The sequence below is a fragment of the Osmerus eperlanus genome, chromosome 12 (assembly GCF_963692335.1).
Source record: "Osmerus eperlanus chromosome 12, fOsmEpe2.1, whole genome shotgun sequence".
Classification (NCBI taxonomy): domain Eukaryota; kingdom Metazoa; phylum Chordata; class Actinopteri; order Osmeriformes; family Osmeridae; genus Osmerus; species Osmerus eperlanus.
Genome location: NC_085029.1, coordinates 8,158,838 through 8,171,500, shown reverse-complemented (window position 1 = coordinate 8,171,500; position 12,663 = coordinate 8,158,838). Strand labels below are relative to the sequence as shown.

Here is a 12,663-nt window from a genome sequence, read left to right as displayed (position 1 = left end):
GTCCATATTCAGAAGCTGTTGAGGTAGGATTAGAAAACAGGAACAGGAATCTATTTGCTATCTCTTTTGCTATTACCGTTGTTGCTGGCAGAAACTAGTGCTGTGTGCTTTATTCGACACGTTCACAATGTCCTCATTAAAAGGAGGCCGCAAACTCCAGACTCAAACAGGAAGCTGTACTACTATATTTAGTCTTTACGTTCTTACATCTTATTCATTTTGCAGAGACCTTTATCCAAAGCGACATATGAATAGTGCAAATACAGAGTACAGTCAGATCAAGCACACTGTGCATAGTAAGATGCGTGCGGTAACAGTGTTTCGGTGGTCAGAGTCAAGGAACAGCCTGTATCTACCAGGCACAGGACAGAATGATGACAGCTCAGCTACCAGCCACGGTGCTACACGGATAATATTTTTCCACATCTCCGCTAATGAGGGTGGTGTCTATATTTATCACCAGTCCTTTACGTAGACGTGAGGACCTGTTCTACCGTACACCCTCCATACGTACACCATCTGATGGCCGCTAATGAGAGGACACTTCCAGATGGAGGTATGGATGGTAGTGGGCTGCTAGATGCTCACATGCCAGGGTGGGTACACTATACAGTACAGTACACTATACAGTACAGTACACTATACAGAACAGTACACTATACAGAACAGGACACTATACAGTACAGTACACTATACAGAACAGTACACTATACAGTACAGGGTTATAATAGTACAGTACAGGGTTATGATGGTACAGTACAATGTTATGATGGTACAGTACACGGTTATCAGTGTTTCTCCTACCATTATATTAGGGGGGCGCCCCGCCCCCCCAATGCCCCCCCCCCCCCCCCCCTGGAAGGTCAATTAAAAAAAACCATATATATATTATTTTTTTTATAGCGCCAGATCACAAAATAAGTCATTTAAGGTTACCTTTATTAAACAAACTAAATGGCCTAATGTTATTTATCTTACTTACACGACGGCATGTCATTTCTGTCTCTACATGGTCGGGAGACCATGTCCCCCCCCCCCCCCCCCCCCCCCCAAAGCTGTAAACCTAGGGGAAACACTGGGTCTGATGGTACAGTACAATGTTATGATGGAGGTTTGGGTGTTAGATTAGCGTGGCAGAGTGCATACAAAAACTCTTAAAACTGTCCACAAACAAGGGGATGTCACAAATCACTCCCTGTCTCTTCTGAAGAAAGGAGGGAAGGAATGACAAAAACAAAAACAAGGAAAGCCAGGTTGGGAGAGAGAGATTAACGCAAAATCGGAACCGTTTTGGAAATCACATTTATTTGATGGCACTCCACGTTCCGTTCCGAGATGCAGATGGCAGTGTTCCGGAGTGTTCCAGTGTTTTGTAGATCAGCTCATGCATTAAAGATAAAGAATTTTCTTGTTAACTCAACCCAAAATATTTTGATGTTTCATTTACACAAAGTTTCCTTTATATAAAGTTTCCTCTCCTCCTCTCCTCCTCCTCCTCCTCTCCTCATCCTCTCCTCTGTTGTGTCTCTGTTGTATCTTAGTCAGTGTCAGTGTGAGAGCAAGACTGTGGTCTCACCTTGTCAGGTCTGATTCATCCCTGCTCTGGCTGCCTGGCAGACGCAGCCTTGGACATCCACCATGCGCACCCCACTCAGGAGCCACCCCCTGCCCTCCCTCCCGTCCTCCTCCACTCCCCCTTCCTTCACCTCCTCCCCTCCCCGCTGCTCTCCTCCACCTCTCCTCTCATCCTACTCCTTCATTCTTCTCCAACCACACAAAGCGGCCTGTCTGAAGCGCTGGCGAAAAGACAGCCTTCTACTAACAGCTGCTTGTGAGGCTGTGGGAGGGAGGGGAGGGAGGGGAGGGAGGGAGGGAGGGAGGGAGGGAGGGAGGGAGGGAGGGAGGGAGGGAGGGAGGGAGGGGAGGGAGGGAGGGAGGGAGGGGTCTTCCTGGTCTTCTCTGTGTGGGAGACTAATGCACGGTTAAAGGAAGTAAGAACGACTTCTGAATAGAATTGTTAATTAATGGAGGAGACATGCGTCAAGGTTATGTGCTCTAGATGGAAGGAATTACAGTTATTAAATTGTCGGTATTAATTGAATATTTGCACTGCTATAGATGAGCCTCAATTACTTGAAGAGGTTTTAATGAATTTAATCACTTTGGCACTGTGGAGAGGGGGAGAGTTAGAGAGAGGGGGAGGGAAGGGAGGGAAGGAGAGAGAGAAAGAGATGGAGAGACGGTAGGGGAGAAAGAGAGATGGAGAGAGGAGGGAATAAAGAGAGAGAGCGAAAGAGGAGCAGGAGGAGAGAGAGAGAGTTAATGGACAGTCGGAATGGACAGGATTGCATGTGTGTGTAGAGTGAATAGGCTTATGAAACAGGCTTTAATCCTCTTTTGTCTTTTGGTGTTAAAGTTTTCTCCTAATGCCTGGGAATCAATAGACTGTGTGAAATGTGCTTGCATCGTCTCGTTAGGAGGGACTATACCTGGGTTCTGGTCCAGGCCTTGCTGGGATGAATAGAGGATGAACAGCTTTCAGCAGCTTTCTCTTCACAAAGCTGGGAGAAAACTCCGGAACTAGGGACAGCGAAAGTCAGAAAGTTTGCAGCGTGAGTGAGTCTGTTAGTGTGTGCGCGTGTGAGTGGGCGTGAGTGTGTGTGTGTGCGTGTGTCTGTGAGGGTGTGTGTGTCTGTGAGTGCGTGTGTGTGTGTGTATGTCTATGAGTGTGGGTTTGTGAGTGTGTGTGAGATCGAGCGAGCGAGAGAGACATCGTCGCGGTGCTAAATCGTCGTTATAAAAGCTTCTTGTAGAAAGGACTGATAGCCCATGTTGGATCCTCTCAGTCCTCACTATGAAGGCAACCTTCTCCTGTCTGCCACGACCTCCATGGAGAGGAGACAACACAAGAGTAGGGAGAGAGAGAGGGAGAGAGACACCAGGGAGAGAGGGAGAGAGGAGGGCGGGGGGAGTATGTAGGGCAGCGGCAGGATGATGACAAGGTTGTGTGTGTGAGTGTGTGAGTGCGTGTGTGTGTGTGTGTGTATCGTCTAATGACAAAGCAGTGAGGTGGAACACCAAGCAGACACCAAGCCTGAGACTGAGACTGAGCATCTACACCATCCTACCAAACACACACACACACAAACACGCACACACACACACACACACACAGACAGGCTGTGAAAACTTAAAACTCTGGCTAAAACTTTTGTGTGTGAACCAAAAACATGTTCTGTACCATTTGAGAGAGTTGGTTGTTAGTCCATTATAATACCAACTGTCACCGCAGACATTGCTAGATCAACATACACTGTAAGTCTCCTGGCAAGACTCTACCAAACACACACACGCATTCTCATGCACACACACACACACACAGATGTTTATTTCAGAGAGTAAAATGCATTATGATTACGTGAATAGATTCAATTATGCAAATTGCAGTTTCAAATTAATTAGACACAAGTTTGGGTTGGCTGAGCCAGGGTGGCTGTCACAGCAGCAGGGAGAGAATGCGCCAGAATATCCTGGAAAACACAATCCCTGCCGTCTGACTTGCCCTCTTGTCTTCGCTAGGAGGCCCGCTAATTAGCGGAGCCACGGCAGGGTGTGGAAGTCTCCTAGAAGTCTCTTCAAGTCTCCAGACACCGGGATGTGTTTGGACTGTCAAGTCTCCTCAGAGAGACAGTCCTGGTGTCCCCAGGAGACTCACGCTGCTCCTCCATTCCTCCCCCCCCCCCGCCCTGCCCCTCCCCTCTCCGCTCCCCCTTTCATTCCGGAAAGGCTGACAGACAGACAGACAGACAGACAGACAGTCAGACAGACAGGGGACAAGTCTGCACGGAAATGCAGACAGAGAGAGAAAGAAAGAGAGGGGCTTTTCCATGTAATTACTGTTACAAAGCATAATTACAGAGACAGTGCTTGTCTGTTGGAAAACAGTTTGTGTTTAACCACAGAACCTAAAATTTCGGAACCTGAACTCAGAACCTGAACTCAGAACTCAGAACCTGAACTGGGAACCTGAACACAGACGTACCTGTAGTGGTCTGAACTCTCCTCCGTGTTCCAGTCCAGCAGCTGCTGTCACAGCCCTCCACACAGGCCTCCATCTCCCCCCTGTCACCTCTGGAGCCCACCTGGAAACCATGCCAACATGTTCAGACTGCTCCTGGGACAGAGAGCTCCTCACCACCACCAGAGACTGACTGATGGGGACGAGGGAGAGAGGGAGGGAGGAAGGGAGGGAGGGAGGGCTTGTCCATCCGTCTTCCCTCACCTCTGTGGTGTGAGAGGAGGCCGGAGGCAGGCTGTCAGATGGAGTGATGGATGTGGGATAAGCAGAGAGTGAGGCCTGCATGTAGATGGGTTTGAAGCCTCCATCCACATACAGCAGCAAACCTGGATATGATGGATGAGACATGGAGCTGCACACCGCACCTAGAACCAGTTCTGTACGAGCTAGAGGATCGCTCAAATCTAGAGCCTGTTCTGTACGAGATAGAGGATCGCTCATATCTAGAACCTGTTCTCTACGAGCTAGACTAGAGCATCGCTCATATCTAGAGCCTGTTTTGTACGAGATAGAGGATTGCTCATATCTAGAACCTGTTCTGTACGAGATAGAGGGTCGCTCATATCTAGAACCTGTTCTTTACGAGCTAGAGCATCGCTTATATCTAGTACCTGTTCTCTACGAGATAGAGGATTGCTCATATCTAGAACCTGTTCTGTACGAGATAGAGGGTCGCTCATATCTAGAACCTGTTCTTTACGAGCTAGAGCATCGCTTATATCTAGTACCTGTTCTCTACGAGATAGAGGATCGCTCATATCTAGAACCTGTTCTTTACGAGCTACAGGATCGCTCATATCTAGTACCTGTTCTGTACGAGATAAAGGATCGCTCAAATCTACAACCTGTTCTCTACGAGCTAGACTAGAGCATCGCTCATATCTAGAGCCTGTTCTGTATGAGATAGAGGATCGCTCATATCTAGAACCTGTTCTCTACGAGCTAGAGCATCGCTCATATCTAGAACCTGTTCTGTATGAAATACATATGAGATAGAGAATCACTCATATCTCAAGGTTCTAGATGTGAGAGAAATAATCAAATCAAAATCCCATTATACGCTTACTGTGTATGCAGTATTTATCAGATAAATACATACATATAATCTATAGAAGCGTTTTATGATGAAATGCGCACACTTCTGTATAAACCTGTACAGTGCACACAACATATGCAATAGCTGATGATCAGTGTGACTGTTTGTGAGTGTGTGTGTGTGTGTGTGTGTATGTACATACAGTATCTGTGCGTGTGCATGTGTGTGTGTGTGTTTGAGGTAGAATGAGGCCAAGGTCACCCTGGTCCTAATGGTTTGAGAAGCCCCCTAGCTGTAAATGTAGCCTGCTGTGGTTAATCTGAATCAGGCCTGTTGACATGGTGATGTATCTGACATCCTTATCAGTGCGCTGGGACGCACTTAAGGGACTGTTACTGAGTACCAAGGAGGGGAAATGTGAAATGTATTGCAAAAAATATGACAGGCTCATTTAAGATGTGCTGTTCCAGTGTGGCTCAAATCCAGACTTTAATAAGTGCGTACGTTATCATTTGTTCTGCGGCCTTGACATTCTGGGCGGAAGAATGTTTTTCATTGTCTAGTTTTTTTATATATTTATTTATTTATTTTAGTTTTTTGGTTGCTGTGTTGTAATTTCCTGGGAACAAGACTTTCCTTTTTCATGAGGCTGTTCCGGAAGGTAAAGAGGAAGTACTATCCCCATGTTTACGCCTAACATCCTCCTTCTACTCTCTCTCTCTCTCTCTCTCTCTCTCTCTCTCTCTCTCTCTCTCTCTCTCTCTCTCTCTCTCTCTCTCTCTCTCTCTCTCTCTCTCTCTCTCTCTCTCTCTCTCTCTTACCCTCTATAACTCTGTCTGTCTGTGTCTCTGTCTCTCTCTATGTCTATATCTGTCTAACTGTCTCTCTCTATCCTACTCTCTCTCTCTCTCTCTCTCTCTCTCTCTCTCTCTCTCTCTCTCTCTCTCTCTCTCTCTCTCTCATCTTTGAATCTCACCAGCCCTCGCACACGGCGCCCCTCCACAGTGTGGATCAGAATGTTTCCTGTTGACGTATGTGTTCCCATGCAGTTACATGGTAGTTAACGTGACCATGTCAAGTGTGGCCTCGAACCCTAAGGGTACATGTAAACACAGTTAGCGACGCACTCAGACTGTCCCGTTAGCAGTGTAAAAGTGCTGGGTCAGAGTTTCACTGGAATTCCTCATTACCAGGAGTACACAGGCCCTCGGTAAGCACATAACGTAATCAAGTGAATAGGAGGAGGCTAGTTTAACCTGCAGCTCTCCTCTATACTGTACACTGCACTGCACTGCACGCCAGGGGAAGGATAGTGTTTATGCTGCACGTTAGTGGTGGGCCTGAGCCTCCTCTGCACACATACACACACATGTACATAGATAAACACACACATAGACACACACACACATAGACACACACATTGATACACACACATACATAGACACACACACACACGTACTGTAGACACACACAGAGACACACACAAACGCACTAGTGTTTTGGATAAGTGCACCCTACAAGTAGATGTAGAAAAGTGACATGTATTGGAGCTGTCAGTCATACTTACAGTACACACACACGGGGGCGTGCATTGTTTGCTTTTTTTGCTAAGAAGAAATAACACACACTCGCTTACATAGCCACACACTCTCACACACACACTAGTGTTTGGGATAAGTGCACCCTACAGGTACAGTAGATCAGAAAAGCGACATGTATTGGAGATGTCAGTCAAACCTACAGTACACACTCAAACACATCATTATTTTGATATTTATGACACACACATACATTCACACACTCAGATGTGCACACACAAACGCACCATCACACACACACACACACACACACACACAATGAAGCACATGTACACACAAGTTTGTGTTTCTATCCTAGTGGGGCCCAACCGTGCACTTCCATGCAAAACGGCGTTCTCTGACTCCTCACCCCTAACCTGAACCTTAACCCTTCATGTCATTCAAACCCGGACTCTAAAACGCCTAAAACCTCCTGGGAAAACCATTCAAGGTATGGGGCCATGAAAAATGGCCCTACAAGGTGAAGTTATTCACATTTCACTGTACTTCAAAATTACTTAAACAAGTGTGGAGATGATTCCAGGTCTGCTGAGCTGTGTAAGGAGTACAGGGTAAGGGGCTGGAGGGAGGGGTGAGTGGAGGGATTGATGGATAAAGCGGATGGATGGATGGAAGGTGGAGGGAGGGAGGCAGGGATTAATGGAATTGCGGATGGATGGAAGGATGAATGGAAGAGCGGGTGGAAGGAAGGATAAATGGAAGAGCGGGTGGATGGAAGGATGAATGGAAGAGTGGGTGGAAGGAAGGATAAATGGAAGAGCGGGTGGATGGAAGGATGAATGGAAGAGCGGGTGGATGGAAGGATAAATGGAAGAGCAGGTGGATGGAAGGATGAATGGAAGAGTGGGTGGAAGGAAGGATAAATGGAAGAGCGGGTGGATGGAAGGATGAATGGAAGAGCGGGTGGATGGAAGGATAAATGGAAGAGCGGGTGGATGGAAGGATGAATGGAAGAATGGGTGGAAGGAAGGATGAATGGAAGAGCGGGTGGATGGAAGGATAAATGGAAGAGCGGGTGGATGGAAGGATAAATGGAAGAGCGGGTGGATGGAAGGATGAATGGAAGAGCGGGTGGATGGAAGGATAAATGGAAGAGCGGGTGGATGGAAGGATGAATGGAAGAACGGGTGGAAGGAAGGATGAATGGAAGAACGGGTGGAAGGAAGGATGAATGGAAGAGCGGGTGGATGGAAGGATAAATGGAAGAGCGGGTGGATGGAAGGATAAATGGAAGAGCGGGTGGATGGAAGGATAAATGGAAGAGCGGGTGGATGGAAGGATGAATGGAAGAACGGGTGGAAGGAAGGATGAATGGAAGAACGGGTGGAAGGAAGGATGAATGGAAGAGCGGATGGAAGGAGGGATAAATGGAAGAGCGGGTGGAAGGAGGGATAAATGGAAGAGCGGATGGATGGAGGTGACTCCGTCGGTCACCCTACAGTGTTGACATTTGAAATAAACAATGATTGACAATATAAGAGTGAACATGTTCCCGGGTGAGCGTGGAGCCGGCCTGAGGTACCAGTATGGAGGCTCGGCTGTTCTCAGAGACCGAAGATGTTTCTGGGATGTTTCTCAGCACCGAGTCTCTGCTGACTTGGTTTTCACCGATTCCCTCAGTAATAAATTCCGTCTGTGCAGTGTTCCGGAAGCGCGCTCCAGCCACTGTAAGCAGTTCTGGATGCAGCTTTGAAATAGTGGTTTTGGAGTACTATTGTTCTAGTGCCAGTGTCTAGGACTGCCAAATATACGCTATACTGGAGCAGTCAAACCCATAACTACACCCAATCAAGAGAACTGATATATTATAAAGCTGCGTTCTCTACTGAATTTCTCTATTTGTAGTGTCTTTATCATAGGCTGTTTAGTGGTTTAGGCCAGAGTGCAGTGTGTTGCGTTAGTTTTAAAGGGCTGTTTCAGTTCTAAGTCATTCAGCACCAGCTTGTGGTCGGTTTAGGTATAAACACGTAGCTGCAACATGTTTTTGATTTACCTAGCATTGGTTGTCCTGGTCACATGACAAGGTCAGAGGGTATTTTGGCCTTGTTCAGCTATCTGGTGCTAGTGGTTTATAGCTGTATTTGACTGTGTTGGTGTTACGTTAGTTGTATAGAACTGTATTAGTCTGTGTTGGTGTTAAATCATTGGCATGGGGTAGCTGTTTTATGGCTGAGTTGAGATGTGAGTAATCTAGAGATGGGCTTGTTGCCAGCCTGGGATGTGCTGATTATCCTGGGTAAACATGACGTGTATATAGGACGCTGGAACAATATGTGTTCTATTCTTACACATAGGATCTGCCTGGAGGAAAACGTTCACACACACACACACACACAGACTATACACACACCAACTGTAAACACACACACACAGAATGTACACCCCGTGTACAAGGTAGTCCCCATCCAATGAACCAGGATCTGTCTGAAAAGAAAGAGAAAGAGAGAGGAGAAAGAGAAATACAGAAAGAAACTGACAAAGATGGACACGAAAAGAGAACGGCCCCCCATACCAGGGGGCCGTGGCCCAGGGCCGTGCTGGTAGGGTGAGCACCGGTAGGGTGGAGCACCCTGACAGTATCATCATGATCTCGTTCTTCTGGAGGGATGGAGGTACGGAACAGAGGAGAGATGGAGGGACCGAGGGGAGAGATGGAGACGAGGAGAGATGGCGGGGTGGAGAGGACAAACTGATAGATGGCGCAGAAGGAGGGGCACACATTATAGAAACCTCATGTAAACCCAATCTGTTCAAGGTGATATCTACTGTGGAGGTGGTGATTTCGAATGTGGAGATTAATTCTAACGTGGAAGTGAATGCTAGTATGGGGGAGCTGATTCTTAGTTTGGAGTCGATTTTATAGTGGAGCGGGCCACGCAGTGGGCATGCTGCTATCTTCCTTTAATTAGAACTAGCACAAGGCACCAGGGCACAAAGGTGTGTGTGTGTCTGTGTGTAAGTGTGTGTGTGTGTCTGTGTGTAAGTGTGTGTGTGCAGACTGTTGGACTGCTCTGCAGACTGCTGTGTTACTGGCACCTTAAAGAAACACCTGGTGCAGCATGAGGCTCTGCTGCACGACACAGTGGAGCTTTGAGAACACACTCCCTCACACACACACACACACACCGTCTCTCACATACTCACTCCCTCGCACACACTCACTCTCTCGCACATGCACACACACACACCCACACTATCTCTCTCCACTTTCCACTTTTTCAAATGTTATCCTCCTTATCTCTCTAGTTCTATGACTCTCCCGTTCCAGACTACGCGTTTTCTCTCTCCGTCTTCGGTTTGTAATCACTTAGCTCCTATTAACCCCCGAGTGTGGTGTCTGCTAGTCGTTCCACCCCGCCAGCAGACTGGGCCAACGTGTCCCTAACTAGCCAGGCCCGTGTGTCGACCTGAAACACTGAGTTCAGTAGCTGCACTCGCTAGTTGAGACACCAGGCAGACTGAAGGAGTAAACATGTATATATGTTATATACATGGATAAATGCGCGACATGTTTTTGAGACAGACACTTTTCTGCGCACTATAGCAATCACTTTCTTCCGTGTTTTGTTTTGCGGTGTGTTCGTTGCTGTAGCGTCGACGCGGCGTTTTATCATTTCGGCCGCTGATTTTCAACCTACTTTAGTGTTGTGGAAATAGACGCGCTGCATCACGGCAACATGTAAACAGCCTATCTGCGCTAGGATAACATGTAAACAGCATATGCTGCCCTGAAGGATGACTCCTATCTCCTGGCAGAATATGGGAAACACTTCACTTCTTTTCTAAATCAAGATGTTTACGCTTCCCCTCCCAACCTCCCCTCCTCCCTCCCTTGACTACAGACATCCCATAATGAGCGAAGCAGGGGGCTGGAAGACATACCAGCAGGAGACATGGAGCTGTCTGCACACTGACATTTACCTGGGCATATCTCCCTCCCTCTTTCTCTCTCTGCCTCTCTTTCTCTCTCTACCTCTCTTTCTCTCTCTGCTTCCCTCTGTCTCCTCTCTCTCTCTCCATCCCTGCTGTGTCCTGTGTCGCGAGGTGGGGGGTTAAAGACGAAGGGGGGGTTGAGGATGTCAGGGGCGGATGGAGGGGGTGGGGGGGGGTGAAAGGTCACTGCTGCAGCCTCCAGCCTCATCATCATGGATGTGGAGGTCTGGTTCCGTATGGATCTGTGTTAGATTCAGATGTGAAGACACTGTGGTGGAAAAACAGAGGGAGAGAAGGCTGTGGCTGTGCTGCGGTCAGCTTGATTTACACCCCTACACACACACACACACACACACACACAGCTGGGTACAAACACCTGCCTACACACAAACACCTACACACACACACTGACACACACACGCACCTGCATACACCCACATACACACGCCTGCCTATACACACACATACTCTCACTCTCGCCAAAGTGTGGTTTGCTCGTCTGTGTGTGTGTGGCTGTGCGTGATTGTGTGTGTGTGTGCGCTACTGCTCGTGTGTGAGTGGGCCCTGCCTTTCCTCGGTTGTTTTTGTGACCTTCCGGACCTCAACATTTGACCTCCTCCTCCTCCTAACCCTCCCCCCGACCCCCGACCCCTGACCCCGGGCTAACTAGCTCCCCGAGATGCCCTGCTGACACCAGACTAAGACAGAGAGTGATGAAGGTCACTTCAACACCCTCCTAGTCCAACTTCCAGCTCCCCAGTGGAGATAATTACACATTGTGACGTGTGTTCCTCACCACCAACCCCCCCCCCCCCTCTTTAACTCTCTCTCCTGTCCTTTCCTCCACTCCCTCACTCCCTCGCTCTCTCCCCCCCCCGCCCACCCGTGACAGACCTCTCTGTTCTCTATGTCCCTCAGCATGGTGCGCCCCCCCGCCCCTCACACACACCTCTGAAGATGCTCACCCGCAACGTCTCATCATTCGTCCAGGTTCTAACAACCCACCTGTCTAGTCTGTGTCTAGAGTGAAAACACTGTCACGTATGAGTTTGAAACAGCAGCTGCACCTGAGGATCGAGCGTCTCTGGGACCCGACTCAGCCTCGGCTCGCAGGCCTCAATGGGACACGGTACAGGACAGGACGGTAACGGTTACCGGGCAATGGTTGCCGGGCGCCTGTAATCTCCTCTGCCTCTGTGGGTTAGGGGTTTTGGGGGAGAACAAGGTGGTGGTAATCCTCTTACTGTATGTGTGTATGCCTCGTCACACCTCAGTCCCCAGCCAACCTGGATATCTGATGAGCATCCTTCACAGCCTGGTTAAACATCGATTAGATGTTTAATCGCTGATAATGTAATGAGCTTTCCTGTCTCTCTCTTTGTCCCTCTCGCCCTCCCTCCCTATCGGTCCTGTTTTGTGATTTCTGAGGCCATTGTTTGACCGAGGCTTGGAACTGAGGATTTGAGATTGGCTGGTGCTGGGGCTTTGGTTAGAACCGGGCCTGTCTAGGACAAAGGCTGGGGCTGTGATAGAGGCTGGGACAGAGGCTGGGGCTAGGACAAGGCTGAGGCTGGGGCTAGGACAAGGCCCAAGGCTGAGGCTGGAGCAGTGATAGAGGCTGGGGCTGGGACAGAGGCTGGGACAAAGACAGAGGCTGGGGCTGTGATAGAGGCTGGGTCAGAGGCTGGGGCTGGTAGTCTGCCTCCAGTCCTCCATCATACCTGATTGGTCTGGACCTTGGCTGTTCCTGGCCGGCCACAGGAGGCGAGAGGCAAGATTGAGCGTCTCGGAGTCGTAGAACGCTGTTTCCTGTAATGCTCCGCGGGCTCCAAGGCTATCTGGGAGATTAATACAGGCCAGGCCTGTTTGGAACACTGGCATTCATTCTCTCCCTGCGTCCTCCCACAGGGAACTCTCCTCAGCAGCTTCATGACGCCTATCAGCTCTGCCTGTCTGTCTTTCCGTCTGTCTGTCTTTCCGTCTGTCTGTCTGTCCGTCTGGTTTTCTGTATCCGTATG

The 12,663-nt window shown here is 48.7% G+C and overlaps 1 protein-coding gene across 1 annotated transcript in view; it reads left to right on the top strand.

The window, feature by feature from the left end:
* The window catches only part of ca10a (carbonic anhydrase Xa), an 84,960-nt gene that overhangs the window by 42,325 nt on the left and 29,972 nt on the right, over window positions 1-12,663 (top strand).